This window comes from Ammodytes marinus (genome assembly GCF_949987685.1).
Source record: "Ammodytes marinus genome assembly, chromosome: 13".
In the NCBI taxonomy this organism is placed as follows: Eukaryota; Metazoa; Chordata; class Actinopteri; order Uranoscopiformes; family Ammodytidae; genus Ammodytes; species Ammodytes marinus.
In genome coordinates, this window is record NC_137217.1 from 17,127,311 (window position 1) to 17,139,639 (window position 12,329).

Below are 12,329 nucleotides of genomic sequence, written 5' to 3' on the forward strand. Positions count from 1 at the left end.
ATAGATGGCAGAGGATATGTATATGTAGACATATCTGATTAGAAATAAAATAAAAATATTTAGAATTTAATCCAAAATCTCTGTCCATCTCCAAGAAGATAGCAGCTATAAGAACCTGTCCACTGACCTTTACTGTAGTTGAAAATGAGAAGCTACCTGTATACGTTTTTCACGTGATAGCTCTGTGAGATCAGGCAGCACATTATAAAGAACTGTGTGTCATAGAATAAACATTTCATATTTCCAGCCCTGTCTCTCTCGCGTGTGCACTGCAAGAGGAAGGTGATTTTGATAGTGATAGTTTATCTTATAGTGTTTAACTTTGTTTTGGTTTAAACATTTAAATTTTAAACAATCATTCTATGAAATTCATGCTGCTTTGTCAGATTACATGACTTTCTTTGACACCAGGTTTGCAGGTGCAGCTCAAAGCATGATGTCATCTGTTTTACTGTGAAATCAAGCTGAAATAGTCTCTGGATGTTAAAGTTTACTTCTAGCTTAACAAAAAAAAAATGCATGTTTATATACAAGCACAGGTGGGTTTCAGAGAGTTTGTCGTACACTGAGCTGTAGATCCCTTGATGTCGAAAAATCAACAGGAACACATGTGCTGAATTCTGTGCCTCAATCAGAATGTATTTCATTTCTGCGATTAAATTAAGCTCATTTGGCTTTAAAAGTTTGAAAAGATCAGAGGTTACAACTTAGCAATCAACTGTTGGTTCTACAGAGAACCAACAGTTGCCAATTGATAAAAAACTGATCCCAATCACTGAGGAAATTCATGGGAATGTTGCTTCCAAGAGTATATTCCCCCCTGAATATAAAACATTGTCTGTATATAAATCAGTTTCATCCGAGACAAGCCCTAATACCGTATCTCTAACCTGGCGTAGAGAAGTGAATACTGTGTGCCAAAAAAACATTTCTGTCCAGGTTCAGCAGTATTTGATGTTTAAATAGCACGGACACCTGTGGTGCACTCACTTGATTTATGTAAATATTCAAGAACAAAACAGTGTGAGAGGAATGGTTGGGCATTAGGCCCCAAAAGTATTTGGCGAAAGTATTAACTGAAACGTCCTTTTGTGTTGATTTACAGATCACTGCTAATGCTTTCAGACAAACTGCGTTATTTATCACTCGTCGAGAAGAAGTCCAAGGAAACCTGTTGCACATATTTTTGCATTTAAGAAATGACGTGAAGACCAAGAACTTCACTAGTATTGAATGGACTATTTCCTTTCTTTTAAGGAGAAATTTAATTTGCTAGATTTAAAGACTTGTATCCTGCGTGGGCTCACATAACAACATAAAGCTTTTGTCAGGTAAATGATCCAAGTCAAAGATACAATGTCGAAACGTTGTGTCTTGAGATATTTAGATCAAAGTTGACAGAAGAGAAGGAACAGTACGCCTGAGGCTGTTAGAGAAAATGTTAAATGGATGCTTGTCAAACTCTGGTTGAAGGCACGCACCATGTTTAAGTTGGCAAATTACAGATTTCAGCTGAAGATGTGTAGCCATACCAGGTCATTTCATTTCATCACTGGGACAGGCACACACAGTGGTCATGAAGAATGAATGACGCCATGATTTGTGACCTGATCAAAACCTTTCATACACGTCCAAACGGCACACTCAAAAGACACAGTCAAAATGTGTGCACCTGGTGTTCAACCCTACCCGTTGCGTGTGATATGTGCCACCCAGGCCGCAGACAAGACACGGATCAGTGTGTTTTAGATGAATACACAATGATGTAACAGACAGGAAAAGGGCTGGGAAAAAGGCTTGGCAACTTTCTGGAATTGGATGAATCCCCATTGGCTCAGCAGAAACGATGTAATGATAAACAGGCAATCAGAAGACAGCGTGAGCCTCCACAAAGGCATCGCAAAACTTTGCAAATAATAAAAGCAGATATTTTTTCATTGGAGGGGGATGATTATTTGTGTTCTTCAGTTGTCCATAAATAAAGGGCCTCTCACAGGAAGCATAAACATACAGACCAAGTGGAGGGCGGCCGCAGTCCAAGGCAGTGATTTCAAACATTCCTGTTTATGTTCAATCAAGATGGAGTGTATATAAATATATCCAAAGCCCCCCATTCTGAGCATGAAATACAAAGGATTATTTTCTGAGGGGAGTGGGGAAATGAATACCTCACTACATAATGTAAACTGTTTCACTGGTTTTGAAAACACATCTAGAAGCGCTTACAAAGCACACACGTCAGTTCCCTGAGTGGATGTCCCCACACACTGTGAAATGTAAATCTGCTTCAATTAATATACATTTCATGAAAGTCTTATATAATAAAACACAAGTGTGGTGTGAAAGGTTTCACTTAAAGGTGCAGTATGTAACTTTGGTTGTGCAGAGAAGTGAACATTTGCTAAGGTATATTATCATATCTGAATAAAAAAACTTTCCTTACTGTAAATTTGGATTTCTGGTACACTGTCTGAAGTTAGAAAGCTACCTTAAAAGTAACAAAAGTTTGACTTTTGTTGTTTACAGCAGCAGGTCCCACAGTTATGTTTACAAACATATTCTAGTTTTATATGGGCGACTGTGGCTCAGGTGGCAGAGCGGGTCGGCCGATGATCAAAGGGTTGGAGGTTCGATCCCCGCCCTGCCACTTGTGTCATAGTTGTTGTGTCCTTGGGCAAGACACTTCACCCACCTTGCCTCGTGTGAATGTCGATAGTTAGCCTGCTATCGGTGTATGAATGAGTGTGTGAATGGTAACATGTAAATGGGAACAGGTCTCCCTTGCAAAAGAGTCTTCGGACTCAATGGGATATACCTGTATAAATAAAGGTTAAAAAATAAATAAAATAAAAAATACCTTTGGTGCCTCAAAATAATTTAGTTTTGATATATGATAATATACTGTAAGTGTTTAACAAGAAAATGTGTTTGAAAACATAATCCCAAATCCCCCTCCCACAAAACTGCATATTGCACCTTTAAAGTTAGTCAAATTGACCTGTTTCTGTACGTGAATAGAGGCAGAGCACAATGTGTTCCTTCTCGAGGCAGTGAGTGAAACATGCAGTCCTTGTGTATGGCCCGGGGGTTAATGGGGCTCTAATGATGCAGCATCCCTGCTTCTGTCCCTAAAGGGCTCTCCACTCCATGGGTAGTAATCCCATTGCCTTCATTAACCTGCACGCCCACCACTCCCAGACACTGAACACAAGGGCTCTGATCACTGAGGTGTTGTTACCTAGTCACAATGATCTCCTTATTCCTCCAGGAACCATCTAAAACACTTTATCCTTATCCACTTTGGGGAATTCTTCACACGCGGCAGGATTATGCGGGTGCAGGGGAAACCATCAATGCAAAAGCTTGTTCTAATGCGGACTGGGGCGGTTGATCATTTTAGGAGGGTAAAAAGGAACTAACACAACAAACCATCTCTTCGCCATTTGTAATGGATAATGTACAGTGTATGGTAATGCATCAAAACTCCAAAATGCACAGAATTTAAACAATAGAAAACTCAATGAAAACTGGCTGTTGGCGGACATATCCTTATTCAGGGTGGTATAATGCCGAGCAGAAACTGTAATTTGATAAAATTACTTAATGTGAAAAATGCTGAAATACTTACTGTAGTACTGAAATGCCTAAAAAACTGCCAGAATTACACATAAATTGATGTATAGAAGTGCCAAATACTGTATTAGTGGAACCTTTCACTGTGTTTAATCTGGGGGGAAAGGAAGAAACTATGGGGTTCAATTGTTTACGGAGAATAAATAAGCAAATTATAAATGTGCATTCTGCCTGTGTCGTACACTATATAGAGTGACTGTGAAATTGTATTCTCCTTTTAATCATGCTTTCCACTGTTGCCACAGCACAAGTCACTGTGCAGTTAATGGGATCAGTGTTGATACATGTTGCTTTAAGCAAGTTCTCACCTGGCTTTAATGTTCTTTATAAATTATGACTCATCATGTTTTTCCTCAAATCCCAGCAGGAGCGTTGGTGCAGGATGCTGAGTTTTCACACAAGGCGTCAGAATCCTTCAGTCTACCGGCTGAAGAGCCACCATGTCACATGTCATCAGGAACAACAGTAACAATATGAAAAACACATTTCTTATAATGTATATCTATATAAGCAGCTGTGCTGTGTTTATGCTTGTTTGGTGGAAAAGAACTGTGCTTTATGCACATTTTTAAAATGTTGTCATAGGAAGATTTCCATTATAACTTGTACTGCAATTAATTTGCTCAGCATTAAACTAGCCATATAAAAGTTTTTACATTATTCTTATTAGGTTATTTTGTTTGAGTATGGTGCTGATGCACAGGGACATGACCTAAAATACAAATTGACATTAGCTTTATACAGCATGGTGAAAACAATGAGTGTGAAAATGTACAGTATATCTAGAATAACACGTGTTTAAAATGCTTATATTTATACATTTTACATCAATTCTTCCCTATACATAAAGGGGAAAACCGTTGTGAAGTCCATGTTTAGGGCCTGAGAAGCTATTGGGGAATAAACTATTAGTGCTCAACAGTGGAGTCAGACTGAGAGCCCATTAAGAGAGCACTGATAATCTTGGTGTAAGACAACTTAAACCAACCTCTTATCTTCTATATATCTCCACGTTATCAGGCAGGGTGCTGCTGCTGTCTTTGTCCTCCGCAACAGAGGATCGTCTGTTTGTGACCCTAGTGCTAAATCAAGTTCAAAGAGGACGGCTGGTGTTTGGCAGATAGTTTTACACTAGGGAAGTGGGAGAACAGTTTATTTGGTCAACCTCTGCCTCCCCCCTTTGATTCGCAGCTCACTGTGACCCCTGGCAGGGTGACACCACTTAAGGGCGCTTCATTCAAGATCGAGGTGATAAGTGACTCGAGTTTCAATCTCTATTGAGTTAATCAAATCATTTTTTATTATTTCCATTTATTATTTGAGTTAACCAAATTATTTCTTATTACTTCCATAATTCACATTGTGTCATTAGGTTATGTGAATGCAAATTAGTTTGAGTGTCCATAGACTGACTAGCTGAATTCAATCATGTTATTTCTCAGTTTGTTTAAAAGTTTCTATTTATACTGGTAACAATCACTATTGCGTAACTGTATAAAATGCATTTGTAAGTGGATGTTGTGCATTGTTGGCATAATGTGTCTTACATTGGATATGAAAGAGGCAAATAAAACTTCAACCGCTGATGCAATGAATCAATTCCTCCTTTATCATTTGAAAGGCCTACTCTGGTTCAGTTGATTGGCAGTTTTTGAACTTTTTCCTTTTTTCCGTCAAACACACAAACAAGATTTCAGAACCGCAGCAAACCACTGTTTGAAAGAAGCAGCTCGGTCTTGGCCGTGTTCTGGTGTTTTCGAACCAAATCGTCTGGGTACCAGCGTTCAGTACAGTATCAAAGAGCTAAGAAATACATGCGGCACATTAACTTTCCACGGGCCACGTCTGAACACAACTGGAAACCCATCAGGAAAAACAGCCCTGTGTTTATTTTGTATTACAAGTGTATTATCACATTATGAGGATGAATAATGTATTGTGTTTTAGACTGCTGTTATTTTAGGACTAATCTCAAAGTATTAAATAAAAATATTCTCAGAAGCAGGAGAACGCCTGATGATTTAACAATGTGTGTCTCTCCCTGTGCTTTTTATTTGAGTTTGTTTTTTTGAGGGAGCAGGGATTTATTTTATCTTCAAGTGTAACTTCAGTGTAACCTTGACAAAACACTGTGCAAAAGCCGAAGTTTTGCCTGTACTTGGGAACATAGTTGAAGTGAGTAATTTGATAAATGCTTCACAAAAGAAACGCCTGTCAGATCCATTTCACTGAGTCACTTTTTCTCACACGCACACGCATAAGTTTGCTCTGTTGTGTCCACATTATGTGTTATTTTGGTTCATTCCCCCTGACCTTTAACACTTGCCCCAGAGAGATGCAAAAGCCCAAAGAACATAATGGCTGCCTTCCTGTGTAAAAAAAACTAGGCCGTAAAGGAGGATAATTAGCGTTGTCATGGCAATGGGGTTCAGCAGGCCGACGGTGCCGTGTTCGCTTGCAGAACTTCAAACAGTATCAGAGCTCCACCAGGGCCTGGGACACGAGCTCTGGTTTGAATTAAGCGAACCGACTTCCACAGTCTCTCCTCAAATTCAAGATCAATATGGAACACCCCCTTCACGTAAAAAAAAAAAAAAAAGAAAGAGGAGGAGAGAAGGGAGAAAAGAAAAAGGCCCAGCTAGTGTCTCTTCAAGACAGACCAAGAGATCTGGATTTCATTAGAGACAATTATCTTATCTGTTTCATCTCAATGCTGCCCCAAGGGTTGGCAGGCGGACCAGTGGGCTCTTTTTGCAGTTTGAGAAAGCCCGCAAGCCAGCTAGAGGCCTGTGGATCAGGTCATTAAAACACTCCTTCCCCTGCTGTTAGTGATAAAATATTTTCATGCTTTTGTAAATACATTTTCGTCTTTCAACCCCACCACAGGACAAAAACAACACAAATTTTTCTTCTCATCAGGATTGTCCTTTATGTCGACTGGAGGAGTCAGCCAAAAACATTGTTAGTTCTGCTCTCAGGTGAAGCTGCATGAATGGGACTGTGCTTTTTGTTGACACTCTCTGTCCAAACCTGTGGCTGTGCTTCATCTTTTGACGTGGAGCCTGGGTGACCCAGCGCCCGTTCTCGGCTTGTCCAGGCCGGTGTCACCGCAATATGACATGGACACCTGTCAAAGCAGAACATACAACTGTAGCCTTTACTGTACTGAAGCCTATTACTCGGCAATGAAAGTTTGGAAAACTCTACTCCAGCAATAATATTGGGTAGTCATGCTAAATTGTAGGCACTATTTAAGGAATAGTTTGACTTTTTTGGGGGGGGGACATACCGTCATTGGCTTTTCTGGGCAATAATGAGATGTAGCTAGAGTAAGGAGGGTATTAGCTTAGCACAAAGATTGGAAACAGTGGGGTACAGCTAGCCAGGCTCTATCCAAAGATAACAACATCCACATGCCAGTAAACTATAAAGCCAACCCTTTCTCTTATGAATTACAATTATGTTTAACACATTTCCAAAAGCAAATTTTGTTTATAAAGAATACAATTCTTTTATCTGCATAGTTAGAAAACGTTAATTAATATATCCGGCAAGTTACACATTGGAGGCTAAACATCTGCTAATCCCCTTTGTAGCAACTAAAGGATTACCACACTTTTGCATGGTTATCTTGGTGCTCCCACAGCTCTTAGTTAAGGTGGGAGTCACAGCTCATTCGCTTAATTAACATGTAATTGAAACCACACATTTTTCAGAAGAGTAAAAAGGACAAGTGTTTTTTGACAGCTTTCATTAGGCCTATGTCTTGGCTGACTGCAGTAACTTCCTGGAGTAACTTCCCAATCCTACAGTGACAACAACTCCAACAAAGTTTCTGCTCCTGGCGAAGCAAAAAAAATGTCACAATATGTTTTATTTTGTTGTACAGATTAAACAAAGGTGATATAATGTAACGTTTTGATTACTAGGCTTTACAACTGGCAGAAGGATTCTGTTTCCCTTGGACAGAGCAAAGTAAGCTGTTTTCGATCTTTATGTAAAGCTAAGCTAATGGGTAGACGGTTAGTGTCATATTTACAGGCATGAGTATTGTAGTTATTTTTTAATCTTTCTCTTGGCTAGAAATAGGGAATAAATGCACCTCGCACATTCGTTAACCATTTATTTCAAAATGTCAAGTCTGCTCAAGTTCAGTCAGCCAGCATTTGGTCTCTCTGAGAGGGCAGGAGGGACAGTTAAAGGTGAAGTAAGTGATTTTTTTATGTTAATATAAGTGCTAAATCGCTCTTTATTCATACAGTGATCACTTATATAGTATGCACGTTTCATAAAGCCGATCTCTCAGTCACTCGCTCTGCATGTATTCAGCAAATAAACTTTTCAGGGATCCCCTACTGATAACCAATCAGAAGAGTAAACGCTACAAACCGGCACCCGTCTCACTGCCGGTGCACATGCAGAGCGACAGATGGGTGAATGTGTATGCGCCTACAATGGCGGAGCAGGTAAAAATCGTTCCCAATGTCTGTTTTGATGGTTTTTATCATGTTTTATCACACTTATGAATCTGAGATGATGCTAGATAACGCGCTGCTTGAAGACCGCAGTGCATTAATGTGCAGTCACCGACAGGAAGTTAGCTAAACTATTCCGCTTACTGAACCTTTAAGGTAATCTGGTAAAGCTTGGCTCAGAAAATAGTTGATTCAAGGAAGGGATGCCCGGTGTGGTTGATTGTGGGGGTTGAATGGTTGTGGCAAAGGAGCCAAGAGGGATATGGGGCCCGTGCAGGACCTGGAGCTGAAATTGAGAACCCTCCTCATCAGGGGTTAGGGATCACAGGCAGATACTTCCCTTCATCACAGCCAAGCTGGGAAATGCAGAGGACAGCATGGGTCAGCCCAGACAGCCCGCTGTGTGCTGTTACCATGGCAAACATCCCAAGGGCCAAAGAAAATAGATGACAAGAACAATAATACGAGGTGTAATCACAGAGGTTAGTTGCCTGCAATGTGCTGCTGCCGCCACTCTCTCAAGGCCCCATAGTCTCCAAAAGTGAAAAAAGTCAGTGTACTTTAAGGGAAAATTACTCAGTAATGTGGTCATTTTTCCTTCATGCCTCTAGAAATCAGGAAACCTTGAGGGATATGCTCTAGAGACTCTCCATGAGCAGCCATTGAGAGATTCCAGTCCACTTCCATTGCGAGATATTTACTTTCCGGTGCTTTGTACTGGGTGCCCTGCAGATGGAATCTAGCATCCTCTTTAAGGGGGAATTTTATGACTTATTAACTGTCAACAGTTCATAACCTCCAAAGAGCTATTAAACGTTCCCCTGTGGTCACACCAGAAATGCCAGTGTTTGATTTGGACTGGGAAGATTTTTCAATGTTTTTGCTCTTCTCCACCCTGCCAGCAAGTGCAACAAAAATACTGGAATCAGGTTCGACATCAGATCATTGTGTCGAGATAAGGATAATAATGGGTTTCCTTTATTTTGAAAGCACAGAGGGCATAGCATAAGAAGACTCTCATCGCTATAAAGAAATAAAACACAGTGTTGAGACAAATAAAAATAAAAGTGATGATGTTACCCTGCAAATATTTAATAACCAATAAGCCATTCAGTTCTTGAAAATAATGCGTTTCAATTTTTTTCTTTTAAATGGTTTTCCTCTCAGCTGCAGGTGAATAACTGCAACACTCTCTATATCTATAGACCAAAAATGCCTTTCTTCTTCCTTCCCCCCCCCCCCCCCCCCCATATATATATCATAGTTATATTTGGACTTGAGGAATGGTGTCAGGGGTGTGACTAAATCATTTATCACAAGCCAAAAACAACCAGGACGAATGATTGAGTCCAGATGTAGCTGATTCAAGCTTGATACCAGGGTTCATTTCCTGTCTGTGCTTTGTAAGACAACCTATTACACCTCCGAGGCAGCTGCCGGGTATGCTGGCCCAGCCTGAATATCAACACTCCTCAGGTGTCAGTGCAAGAATCACACAACACACATGAATGGTAGCATCCTTTTTTCAAGTTACGTACTCCAACACTGATAAATACAGAGGAATTATACTGCATTTACTGCCTGTTCTATTTAGTTTGTTGTTTCATTCTTGAAGTACATGTTTACCTTAGTCAACCAGTGGTGGAATGTAAATAAACAGAAACTCAAGTCAGTGGTACTTGACTACAATTTTGAGATACTTAACTTGGGTATTTCCTTTTTTCACTCCATGGAGTGAATTTCACTCCAGTTAAAGGCTAATATTGTACGTTTTACTTCAATACATTGCATTCATTTGAAAGATATAGTAACTCATTAGTCATCTGTTCAAATTACATTGTCGAGTAGTGGAGACAATTAGTTTTGCTTTTCCAAAAAAATATTAACTTGACGCTCAAACATAAATGCATAAGTCATAATAAATAAGTGATAGAAGAGTTAGGACAATCATCTCGCTGAATGAATACTTTACTTTTGACCCTTAAAGCACATTTAGCAATACTATTTGTTTTGCATCGTCTTCATATTGTAAAAGCAGGACCTTAACTTGTGATGCTGTAGTATTTCTACTTTCAGCAAAGTAAATTATCGCAATTCTTACTTCTTCCTCTACTACTGTTGTAATTCACTTCCTGCATCAAGCAAACCTTCAACTGCTTTCTACCAGCAAAGTGCAACAAGGTTTTCTATAGATGGATAGGTAGGGCCAGGTAGTAAACAGTTATCATGAAATGAAAAATAAAACACAATGGATACAAAACAGTGACACACACACACACATATGCTTGCACGCAGTAGCGGTTTCCTTGTTTATTTTATATGCTAGAAGACCTGGGAGGCCATAACTCTCTGGCTGCCTTAAAAGCATTCTCTTCCGGCCCTATGGCTCCATGTGGTAGTAATTACATCCTCTGGCTGGGCCACGCAGGTGACTGACACTGAGTGACCACTCCTCAGCACCCAATGCATGTGCTAATGAAGCAGGGTTTCCTCTTCTAAAGAGTGTGATATTCAGGTTTTTGTGTTGACTTTCCTCCCTTGAGCACTGGACCAGCTTTGACAGTTACCAGTTACATAATGCACCGTATCTGTTGAATGTTGTGGTGACTTAAAACGTTAGTATTCTCTAACGTTGGAAAACCTGGTTATGCTCATATGTTCAACAAGATGTAGTTGCACTCTGCAGGTATGGGACAAACCTCTGCCGCCCTTTCAAACTGAGCTGCGTTCTTCATGTTCTGAACTAAAAATCTGTAGCCATCCATTTCTATTGCATGCAAGTTTTCAAAACAAATAAACACTGGCAGAAGCGGTTTCTATGGAGAAAATCAATCCGCGGAGTGGGATGTCAGAATTGTTAGGAAGAAAAGATAAATAGTGAAGTGGAGTGGCCTGCAGACTTTAATGTAGTGTTTACACTGTAATTAGTCTTTGCAGAATGAGATTCCTGACAGAGGGTTTTGAGACGGCTTGGCATGATAAAATAAACTCTAAACAGCGCTGTTTCAAGACATCCTCTGTGGACCATAAACCAAGACGGCCTTCGTTGACGACAACCACCTCTCTCTCTCTAATTTTCAAAATGGGTGGGTGGTCGTATTTTTTTTCACCATCTCGCTCTTGCTCTTTTCTTTGTCTACCTTTCCCCCCCCTCTCCTACTTGTCCCCCTTTTTTGTTTGTTCTACCTCTGTCTCTATGCCACTTATTCTGCTCACTTTTGCATTTTATTTTATTTGTTTTGTTTAGTTCCTCCCAGTGTTTGTCCCTCGACTTCCTGCTCCCTCCCATCCAGAGTGAACCCCGGGGTTGGAGCTTCAACTTCCATCTCTCTGCAGGCCCCTCCGGACTCTGCCTCGATGACACAGTCTACAGCCATGCGTGCCTGAAAAGAGGGGAGTAAAGGGGGGACGACTGGGGCTCATTCAAAACTGTGTCACTGTCCACCTGAGCAAACATTCTTCTCGGGGAAAGAAGGGAGAGCGAGAGAAAGAGAGGCGGAGGAGAAACTGGTAGTGAGACCATGGACCCAATTGGTGAGGGAAGGGCTGGCAGAGTGACAGCCAATGTACAATAACATTAGTCTTCCGCTTTGGCCCTAGTGAGCGCTCGTCCTGGACACCACTGTGCCTTAACAGTTCTTATTTTTTATTCTTTCTGTTCTTTTTTATCATCCTCTCTTTTTCTTTGCGTGGCGCTCCTTTCCAATGGAAACACATTCCTGTCATGCCTTACTGCTGCTCCCTGTTTAGATTTCTCATTACAAACAGCATTACACGCATGGGCTGGTGCTGGCCGGAGCACTAGCCCAGGTTAGAGGCTGGGGACCTGGGTCCGCCTCAGCATCCAGGGGGGGAGATGAAGGATCCGGGTCTATACATCATGGAGGGCCGAAAACACAGAATCACAGATATTTCAATTGTTACTTCCATTAGTTCTGAGGATGAGAGAGAAAATGAGCCGTAATACAGTATATGTCCATCATAGTTTTTTTTTCTCAACCTGAACTTGCATTGAACTCCAAAACATGGTGCAGCTGCCTTTCTCCTGTTGCAAAACTTCAACTAAAAACCCAACAGAAACCTTTGGAAATTTAAAAAAAAAACTTTCCTTTGATATTAAACTGTCACGAGAACCGCAGGTCTATCCTTTTGGATTTTGAAACTTCCCCGTTATGTTGGGATATGACGAACCCCTACATTTCCATCAAGACGATTTATGAT